Here is a 12,267-nt window from a genome sequence, read left to right on the forward strand (position 1 = left end):
TGAACCTCTGCAAACCAGAGTTCATTTATATATACCTAAATAAACAATTACAATTGTTCAATGAGGCTGGAATTCTTTAATCACTTAACGATTGGTAAGGTAGTCAAATGAAAATTTCGAATTTCAAGAGTTTGAGATTTCTTTCTTGGATTAAAATGGACTCTGATTTTGACTTTTATAAAAAAAAAACAAAAAAACAATGTATTTTTTGGATGGGATTACCAAAATCTACTACTAAGTAGAATTTCTATAGGAGTTTGTTGCTCTCTAAAACTATTTCCCAAAAAAGCCTAGTTACATCTTTCACCTTAGGCCCAGTTCATTTTGGATTTTGAGGATTGATTTTGAATCAAAAACTAATTATTGAACTTAAAATCGCTTTTAATTTTGGGTGCAATAATCAATTTTGGACTCAAATTCAATTCTCAATATACATAATGAGCAAGGCTCAAAAATCAGTTTTTTAACCCTCATCACGTTTGGAAGATTTTGCCTCTCAACTATTGGTTTTTTTAGGGCTCTGATGAATCCGGTTGTGAAGCCACAACCCGTACAACACTATACAAACCGGTCTTTCTCTCAAACATGAACGGGTTGGTGGGTCCAACAATTAATTTATTTAAATAATGTAGGCCCCACAATTTTGAAAATGAATTTACGGCCCACACCATAGGATGATCCAAACTGTCTTGTGTCCCAAAAATTATTTCCTTAGGATGATCCTAGCCCTCTGATCTAAAGAGAAACTACATATTATGGAAACCTCTATAGATCGGAGGGTTACGGTCATCATGTGGAAATGATTTTTGGGGCACAATCTATTTACCTTGGGGCCCATCAAATGGACAACTTGGATCATCCTATGGTGTGGACCGTACACTTCATTTTGAAAATATAAGTGGGGCCTACAATTGGTCCTTCATGTTACTAGGCCACCAAAATCAGCTCCATCGGATGATGCTTAACCTTTGATCTATAGATAAACTACACCATATAGAAATCTCTATAGATTGAAGAGTTATAATCATTAACTGGAGATGATTTTCATGGTAATTTATGTTGGGATGTACTGATTGAATGGTTTATGTATTTGAAGACCCCACTTTATTTTTTGTAACATCTGTAATATATATATATATATATATATATATATACACACACACACACACACACACACACATGAGGAAATGGTTTGTGTGCAGCTGCATAGATAAGCAATATGTGCATGGCTGCACAAACCATGGGGGGGCACATTTTTGGGGGATCCAAAGCATTCATTTGGAAGGCCCTTCCATGGATAGGGTGTGTACCAAAAATCAGCTCTTTAGGATCATCCTAACCCTGCCATTTGTGGAGGGAAAAAATAGGCAGAAGCAATGTCTGTCCATTTTCCCCTCCAACTTTGATTGGGTTAGGATGATCCTATAGGGCTAATTTTTTGTACACACCCTATCCATGGAAGGGCCTTCCAACTGAATGCTTTGGATCCCCCAAAAAATGTGGTCCCCGCTATGGTTTGTGCAGCCATCAGATAGCTTATCTGTGCAGGTGCACACAAACCATTTCCTCTCTCTCTCTCTCTCTCTCTCTCTCTCTCTCTCTCTCTCTCTCTCTCTCCACATATATATATATATATAGACACACACACATATACTTTTCACAATTTCTATTTACTATTACTATTCATTTTACCATTCATCCGTGGGACCCACAAAGAGGGACCCACTACCATCCGTGGAGCCCATAAAGAGGGACCCACTACCCTCCGAGGGGCCCACAATGACACCAATTGTGGGGACCACCGCTTGTGGGGCCTACCTATGGAATCTAGATAAGAAATTGCAACAAAATTATTGAAATACAAGTGTGACAACCCAAGAGGGGGGTGAATTGGCTAATTAGAAATTTTAGGTTTAATTAGGTGGAAGATTGAAAATTAATCCATTAATTAAGCACTAATTAGTCTAACCCTTATTCAAATAAACATAGTTAATGAAAGCTAGGGTTTAAACATTCCAATCATGCACATTTACTAACCCTTGTTCAATTTAAAACATAATAACAAGTTATGGTTAAAGTTTACCAATCACCAAATGTGCAAAGGAGGAGAGAAGAGCAAGCATCCACAAGGCACAAGATTTATAGTGGTTCGGTCTATCACAAGACCTACTTCACTTTCCAAGTTTACATCCTTAGGATCTCCACTAAAAATATGATGAAGCTGTACACCCGACTCCTCCAACTCCAAAGGGAACAAACCCTTTCTGCACGAAGCCTTGCGAGGGGACACCCTCTTACATGATTCACCTTTGTTAACGGGCCGAATCGGAGATCCTCATCTTCACAATTCTTAACGGGCTAAAGAGAAGACCATCAATGAAGAACAAAGAAAAATGAAAAACTCTCAATGTCTCTTAATAGGCGGATTACAACATTCGTAGCTCACAATCACTCCAAAAGAATAGCAAAGTAAAGCCCTATGGAGTATCTCTTGAAAGAATGTGGAAATACAAGTTCAAAGAGTTTTTGCTTTAGATTGTTAAGTTGAAGCTAAAAAAGAAATAAGATTTGATCTTTCTCAAATGTTCAAAAGCTTGTTTAGATAGGTTTTAATGATGTATATATAGCCCATTTGAAAATATGACCGTTTGGGGGTAAAACCGTAAACAACTGAGTTGAAAAAGTCAACCTGCGCAAGCCCCAACGGCTAGTTTGCCCGACCGTCGCTGTCGACCGAGCCACCGTGGTCGCTCGCCCCTATCTGGCGCCCTTTTATATTTTCAAATTTCTTACCGTCGCGGTCGACCTGTCCCATGGCGGTCGCCCGGCGAGGGCTCCCTGTCTGCTCTAAAATTCGGCTCAAAAACCTATTCGCGGTCGACCGAACCATGGCGGTTGCCCACCCAAACCCATGACGAATTGTTCCTGGCTTTCCAGAACACCTCCGCGGTCGTCCGGCTAACCCCGGTCGATCGGCCAAATATTTTTATGCAAGTGCTGGATTTCCAGCAAGCTTGCTGCGGTCGTCCGGGACACCCCGATCGATCGGTCCTGTATAAAATTCCATTTTAACTTTAAAAACTCAGGGGCTTTTGGGCCATGGTCTTTAGGCTTAAGTCCTAGGTTTTCAAACATATTTTTGGGTGTGTGTATGATTTTCGAAGATATAAAAAGTTAAGTATGAAAACCATTTGAAAACCTTTTGAAAGTGCATTTAACATAAAATCAAGATTACTCCAAATACATTCTAAAAGTATATACCATGAGTCTTCTTAGAATGTCTTTGCTCCTTTGGACTACTTCGGCTTGTGAGTGAACTTCTTGACCTTGCTTGGCTCTTATGAGTTCTCCTCCATTCTTCAATACATGTTGAATGGTACATGAGGTGTCACCAATGGTTGGTTCAACTCCAAGCTCCTTCTTCACACTTGTTGGGAACTTGTGGAATCTTCATGATGATCTTCTTATTTGAACATCTTCAAATGAGGATGTCTTCACTGTAGGTGCAAGCTCTTGATTTCTTTACTCCTTGATCCACAAGCCATGTGTTGTGAAGAGTTGTGTACTGGTGATTATGATATGAAATTCTTGTATACAACACAACACCTCAAAGCAACACATTAGTCTATAAATGCTAATCAATTTGGTTTGCTAGCATTAAAACAAGAAGGTAAGGTGAATGATTAAACCATAGGAACCCTTGGGTTTACATTCTCCCCCTTTTTTTTTATGGCAAACAAATTTATTATGGAGGGCAGGAGATATTAAACAAATATATGAATAAGCATTTAAATACTACAATCAATGAAGCAATGCTCCCCCTCAATATATGCACAAGTGTAATGCATAAATGTAAAGCTTATGGTGCATACAAAATATGGACTACCTAATCAATTCCCAAAACTCTCCCCTTTTTGGCAACAGCAAAAATGAAGGATTTTACAAATGAAAGTGCAAATTGATTGTCAAGATAATAATAGTTTATCTAAGCTATGTGCCAAGTATATGATATTACATTAAAGCTCATAGAATGCTTATCAAAGGGAAAACACAAGTAAAATGAATGATAAGCCCTCCCCTCCTTTTTTTAAAATTTTTGCAGGTTTAGCACAAGTATGAGGGCGATAAACCATGTGAGCACATCACAATGGTCTATATAAACATGAATAAGATACTATTTGGCTCTCTCCCTATTTATTTGTCATTAGCCCTAGGTGAAACCTATGTGATAAGGCATGACAAGGCAAAGTGGTTGAAAAGGTGAGTGTTTTGAACTCTTGGGCTACATTTATTTAAGGGTTCTCTTGACGAAATGCAGACAAGCCTCTTCCTGAGCATGGATATGCTCAGAACTATAAAATGACTTTCGAGTTTGCAAGTTGCATACCCTTAGAATGCAAGAGCTCCCCTTGACTATGTGCAAAATACTAAATGTAGTAGTGAAGGCACATAGGACTATTATTTTGAGCTAACACCTTTAACCACTTATTATTGATACATTCAAAAGAGTCTTATATTTAGAATGTGAATGGAGGAATATCAGACAAAAGATATACCATATGAAATGAATATGGTCTGATATAAAAATGCACACGGATACAAAAATAGATAAGTAAATATCATATCCATGGCAAATAATGGAACATGTATATATAGATAAAGCAAAATAAAGTTCTATATACATGAACAAAAAATGGAAGAGATTTTACAATTAAAGCTCAATTTTTAATATCATGATTTCTCTCCCAAAGAACTTATCATGTATATAAGATATCTAAAGTGAACCATACATGATAAGAACAATCAATATGTCAGTGTAAGCCACATCTATGTTTGAGGATGGGCATATATGAATTGAATTACTATAAAGCACTTCTATGACCCATGAAACTGCAAATGATATGCTTACAAAAGTAAGACATAATGAATGATAAGCATATACCTTGTAAGAAAGGTTGTTAAGGAAGCCTTGGACATGATCTAAAAATCCTCTTGGAAATGACAGATTTGTTACTTCTCGAGATAAAAAAAATGGTATTTGAAAATCTCTCGAAAGAAGTAAAACTGGATTGCACATCATCCTTTCTGGAACTCTTTTTCAAAATAATTTAGATGATCTCTACAATACTCTACATATAGTTAGAGCTCTCACGCAAAGCCTTTCGACTCTGTCAAATGAGTTACGGAATGACTCTCCAAGAGGAAAACGATTGAGATACAAGACTACTGATGAATGTTTAGAAGAACTTCAATCAGAGCTTGATCCTTTCATCCTTGTCCATAATGTTGGCATCCTTAACAATCTTCCTGGTTTGAGGGACTTTGTACTTGTCTTAAATCTTTTTCTCTCATCAAAACATAATCCTTAAGAGGATTCAGGAAATGCACATGCCAACCTTTAGTCATGAATCATCAATTTCCTTAGTCTCTGTTCATCCTTCACTGTGGAAAGGGATAGGATTGGACAGAGAAAAATTGTGTACATCAACTATCTTATTACATCTGGCACGATGGAGAGAGACAAGTACCTTAGACAAACTGCGAAGAACCAATTATCTGAATTGGTCTTTTCTTTCGCAGACAAGCGAGATGATGAGCAATGTGACATGAAAAACTCAAGGATATTAACGAAGATACTTTACCAGCCCAAAGAATCATCTCTCCCTCAAACAATTGTCATTGGCCTTAGATAAAATTTATAGGGTAAGATATGACAATACACAATGGCTATAGATATGTCTATAAATGTATAGCCATTAGATCTTATCATGATGAAATATGTTCTTCTTCAACACACATGATAAGAGATAACTCATAGGAAACAGGATGATCAACTAAAGTATGATCGTGTGAGGAAGAGTTCTAGAGATTTTTCAAACTCTAGAACAAGATACTTATCATTAGGGATGATGATATCATATGAGTCCATCGAAGATAAGTATGAAGTCTAAAAGGATATATCATTACGAGACAAGCTAAGGGTACTTGCCAACAGAGAAACATAGTCTCAGAATTAAAGTATAGGGCAAGACCCAACTATCACACATATGAAGCAATAAAGCTCCATATGAGTGAACTCATCATATGTAGTGTGATACCCATATCATTCTGCATATGATAAGATGGAAAGGACAAACAATGTAGGTAAAGCTCCCCCTTTGTTAGAGACTCATACATGGTATGAATCCAAAGAGCTGTCCTAACACAAAAGCACTAAGGGATTTAAAGGTGAATGATTGACAAACCACCATTGGGCCGCAAATCATGATTGCTATAGGTAGTCATATAGTACCAATAGAGATGACAACCTAGCAAATCATGCTCCCCCTAAATATGTGCATATAGTATATATGTATAACACACAAGACACATATGTCTTCTTATGGTTAAGATGTTGGCTAGAAGCCAAAGTAATTACATGTTTTAATTAAGATGATGGTACAATCTCACTCTTAACTAGTAAGAAGGCTAAAAGTACCAATTGAGTAGCTTTTAACTTTAAGGTTTACCATCTTTACCATGAGCTAATACCATTCAAGGGAAAATAACTAAAGATTATATATACATATGACTATTAAGCATAAATCTATAGAACTCAGACAAAAGATGAATAGTCTGTAGAGAACATGTCTGAGAGAGACATCCATGGCTCATGCAAGTGATAATATATCACTTATGGGTAAACATGAGTAAGATATGATATTTTTAAGCCTCCATGGTCTATAAAGTTTGGACCCAAATGACATGACCCATAGAGTTCATGGTCCAAACAACTATGTTTTCATCCACAAATCACCTATAAAATAGCAAAGGTGAATCTATAGAAGGCCAAAATGTGAGGGAGATAAGTGTTCCCATCACAATGTATTGCATGTCAACTATCATAATGGGTAGATGCCAAATAATGATGCTAGATTCCTATGACACATGTCTAATCTATGTCTAGCAAAGTTGACAAGCAAGACTTTCTAATTATGGATGCTAAGTGCAAATGTGATGTAATTTTGCACTTAGATGGGTTTTTCAAAAAGATATCCAATATGCACAAAATATAGTCTAAACACAATTATAGCATTGAATTACATTTAGACTAAAGCATGTAATATATGAGATCATTAAGCTCATATGAATATAGATACTTTCAAGTTAAAAATATCACACATATGAGTATCTATATTCATGGATAACAAGATATATCAATTAAGCTCATATATTCTAGATACAAAAGATGAATTAATGAATTGAGGTATCTAGAATGAATGTGAATGATATGAACATTTTTGCACAATCCATAAACTAACTCATTCACTAATTAGTTTAAATGGGATTCTTTAGAACCCAAATCCCTTTGGTTCCACCCAAGTTTGTTTGTGGGAGTGTATCTGTTCTTATCCAAACAAACTTGTTAGATTTTACAAATCTAAGTTTGCACTCAAATTTGTAATGTCCAGATCTACCACCATTAGTGCAATATGTTTTGGCAGATATGAAATATCTAGAATCACAAGACTTAGAAGTATGTTTATCTTTTTCTTCTTGAAGTCTTTGATTCTTAATAGAGAGTTTTTCTTTTCCTAATTTAATCTCATTAAATTGATTTTCACTTTGATGAGATAAATTAGTTTTCAACTGTTCTTCATTTTCACAAACATGTTCATATTTTTCAATTAATTCCGTGTTTGTGATTTCAAGACTTTTAATTTCTTTCTCAAAGGCATTGCATCTTTGAAATAAGTCAACATTTTTATTTATAAAAAATATGCTCAATTGACTTAATTTCTTATTTCTTTCAAACTTTCATTTATTTTCAATTTGAATTTCCAAATCAGAAATAGAATGTTTAAAAGAATTTTCATATGCAAAAGATTTTTGTAAAGTCTCTTTTTTACAAGAAATTTTATTATTTGAAAAGCGATAAATATTTTTCTCAAAAGTGTTTTCTAATGAAGTCTAAATATCTTTTGCATTGATGGAATTTGAAATATTATCAAAAATATTTGGAGTTAAACTACAACACAATAAAATCGTTGCCTCTGAGTTCAAGGAAAATAATTTCATATCACCTTCAGTGCATTTCTTTAAAAAAGAAATTTTCTCTTTAATGACATCTAAAATGTCATGATCTATAAATTTGAGATAGGCTTGCATTTGTGCTTTCCAAGCTCCATAATTCGTTCCATCAAAGAATGGATGAATTAGAGCGGATTTGCCTTTCTTAAAATCTATTTGTATTGTCACAGATATTTTCTCTTGTAGATTTTTAAGATTAAAAAAATATTTTTAAAAGCCTAAGCTTTGATACCAAATGAAATACAAGTGTGACAACCCAAGAGGGGCGTGAATTGGCTAATTAGAAATTTTAGGCTTAATTAGGAGAAGATTAAAAGTTAATCCATTAATTAAGCACTAATTAGTCTAACCCTTGTTCAAATAAACATAGTTAATGAAAGCTAGGGTTTAGACATTCCAATCATGCACATTTACTAACCCTTGTTCAATTTAAAACATAATAACAAGTTAGGGTTAGAGTTTACCAATCACCACATGTGCAAAGGAGTGGAGAAGAGCAAGCATCCACAAGGCACACGATTTATAGTGGTTCTGTCTATCATAAGACCTACTCTACTCTTCTAAGTTTACCACCTTGGGATCTCCAATAAAAATATGATGAAGCCGTACACTCGACTCCTCCAACTCCAAAGGGAACAAACCCTTTCTGCACGAAGCCTTGCGAGGGAACACACTCTCTTAGATTATTCACTTTTGTTAACGGGCCGAATCGGAGACCCTCATCTTCACAATTCTTAATGGGCCGAAGAGAAGACCCTCATCTTCACAATTCTTAACGGGCCGAATAGAAGACCCTCAATGAAGAATAAAGAAAAATGAAAAAACTCTCAATGCCTATTAATAAGTGGATTACAACATTTGTAGCTCACAATCACTCCAAAAGAATAGCAAAGTAAAGCCCTCTGGAGTGCCTCTTAAAAGAATGTGGAAATACAAGTTCAAAGAGGTTTTGCTTTTGATTTTTAAGTTGAAGCTCAAAGAGAAATGGGATTTGATCTTTCTCAGATGTTCAAAAGCTTGTTTAGATGGGTTTTAATGATGTATATATAGCCCATTTGAAAATATGATTGTTTGGAGGTAAAACCGTAAAAAACTGGGTTGAAAAAGTCAACTTGGGCAAGCCCCAACGACTAGTTTGCCCGACCGTCGCGGTCGCCCGCCCCTATCGTCCGCCCTTTTATATTTTCAAATTTCTTACCGTCGCGGTCGACCGGCCCCATGGCGGTCGCCCGGCGAGGGCTCCCTGTCAGCTCGAAAATTGGGCTAAAAAACCTATCCGCTGTCGACCGCCCAAACCCATGACGGATTGTTCATGGCTTTCCAGGGACACCTCCGTGGTCGTCCGGTTAACCCCGGTCGACCGGCCCACTATTTTTATGCAAGTGTTGGATTTCAAGCAAGCTTGCCGCGGTCGCCCGGGACACCCCAGTCGACCGGCCCTATATAAAATTCTATTTTAACTTTAAAAACTCAGGGGCTTTTGGGCCATAGTCTTTGGGCTTAAGTCCTAGGTTTTCAAACACATTTTTGGGTGTGTGTATAGTTTTCAAAGATATAAAAAGTTAAGTATGAAAACCATTTGAAAACCTTTTGAAAGTGCATTTAACATAAACTCAAGAGGACTCCAAATACATTTTAAAAGTATATACCATGAGTCTTCTTGGAATGTCTTTGCTCCTTTGCACTTTCTTGGACTACTTCGGGTTGTGAGTGAACTTTTTGACCTTGCTTGGCTCTTGTGACTTCTCCTCCAATCTTCAATACATGTTAAATGGTACATGAGGTGTCACCAATAGTTGGTTCAACTCCAAGCTCCTTCTTGACACTTGTTGGGAACTTGTGGAATCTTCATGATGAGCTTCTTGATTTGAACATGTTCAGATGAGGATGTCTTCTGTAAAGACCCGGCCCCACACGGGCCTAGAAAGTTAATAACCTTAATTAAATCTGGACCGTAGATCCCCATACCAAAAATTACTGTGTATTTTCATTTTTTTTAGTATAACCAATTTTTAGAGCATCAAATCTTTTCCGTTCGACATGATTTTAGTCTCGGTAGATGGGTATTTCGAATACCTATCCAACGGACCCAAGATTTAGTGATTCGGACGTGATTTGAGTAAGTTATGACATTTTTTCTATTAGGGTTAGGCATAGTTACGAATTTTGTCTTATTAGGCAAATTTTTAAGAATGCCAATATTAAAATTTAGTATTTTCCTTTTTAGTTAACCTAAGTAATAAGATAAAATGTAAAGAGACCTAGAGAGACTAGGAAACTTACTAACTATTAGTAGTTGATTACGAAACAACTCTAAACAAAAAGGAAAGCTAGGATTTGTAAAAGACCCTTCATGTGGTTCTCCCCTCTCACGCACACCCAAACCAGAGAGAGAGAGAGAGAGAGGGGGGGGGGAGAAAAAAGAGAAGAAGAGATCCTTGAGGGCTTTTCAAACACTTTGATCCATGTAAGTTTTTGTGACTTTAATGATCTAGGGTTTGTTTTCTTTTAAAGATTAAATAAACCAAAAGGCAAGTGATAGTTGACTCATTTTATAAGATCATTTTAATGAATTGCTATTATAATCTCATCCATGCATCTTTCTGTTCCTTATGTTGTTTCTAGGAGATCATTTTAAAAGAAAATTAATTAAGATTATTGTCATACGTATACACTAGTGCGTTTCAGTGTTACTTTGGTAACACTATGGCCTATATATATGCTATGTGTATATATAGTAAACTTACCGCATGCAAAAGCATGTGAGGTTAGAAAGAAAAAAGAAAAAGAAAGATTATATATAACATTGTGTATACATATGATGCAAGTAAATAAGAAATTGTTAGTCTCTTGATTTGATGTTTCTTTTCATCTATTCGATATTGTTTTAACTACTATATTCCTTAGCATGATATAGTGACCTTCTTGTTTCTTATATTGTACATATCTTTTGGGTAGTCTAAATGCCTCTTATTGAAATCTTTGTATTCTTGTTTTGCTCCAATTCCTTTATATATCCTGTATGAAACCTTATTATAGTACAAGCTCATTAAATTAACTTTTATTTTATGAGTCAGCTTTTCTCAGTTTATATTGACTCCAAATTCATCCACATGTGAAAATGATAAAAATAATGAAAACGATGGAAATTTCGTAGACGAACAAATATGAAATCACAGTAGGATGGGGATGAGCGGTCCGTTTTGGGAATGACAGTATAGTCATACCCTAGAGATTTAGTGTTTGTTGAGAATAAGTGTTTGTTGAGCTTCCGCTGTTTTATTTAAAAACAATGTACTGTTGTGTGAAATAAAGATCGCTCACTCTTTTTTAAGAAAAAAACTGTCTTTTTATCTATATTTCTCCGTAAAGACCCGATGCGGAAATTGGGTCGTTACAGTTGTGGTATCAAAGCTAGCCAGGTTTAGGCAGTGAGGAACTTGGTACACGAGTCTTGGGTACGTTTTAGGAATGGGGTAGTTGAACAAAAACTTAAATAAATGCTATGCACCTTCCTTAAACACTCAAACCGACCCTTAAAAGAAAACACATATCAACTTAGATTTTTAGATGAAACTAAAAAAAGAAAATTACCATCCCACCTCTTAAGTAGTTAAACGAAGTACTCTTTCACATATACAACTAATATTATGTCTGCTCGTTTTGTAGATGCAGCACTATCTGAGAAGAGGAAATCGGGGCAATGTCCAAGGCCAGGGTCAGGATCCAGGTCAGGGTAAGGGCCAGGACCCCTTGCAGATGATTGCACAACTTCTAGCAACACAACAACAGACCCAGGGGAAAAATCAGGCCATACTTCAGGAGATTGCAGCGGCTTTTGCAGGACACCTGGGACAAGGGGCGGCAACAGACCTTTCCAGCTACACAAGCAATTCAGAAATTATCACCCGCCAGAGTTTAATGGGGTAGGAGACCCTATAGCAGCAGATCATTGGATCATTGAGATAGAGCGCATTTTTGAGGTCATGCAATGCGATGATGTTCAGAAGATTCGTTTGGCAACCTTCAGGCTAAAGGATCATGCCGGTACTTAGTGGAAGACAGTTGAACAAAATTACCCTGAAGCTAGAAATGAATCATGGGTGAAATTCAAAAGGATGTTTAATGAGCAATTCTTCCCAAATTATGTCAAGAGAGAACTCGCATCACAGTTTGAGTCATTAAAGCAGGTGACAT

The sequence above is a fragment of the Tasmannia lanceolata genome, unplaced genomic scaffold, assembly GCF_043159265.1.
Source record: "Tasmannia lanceolata isolate RefF3 unplaced genomic scaffold, GAP_Taslan_0.1 ptg000012l, whole genome shotgun sequence".
NCBI lineage: Eukaryota > Viridiplantae > Streptophyta > Magnoliopsida > Canellales > Winteraceae > Tasmannia > Tasmannia lanceolata.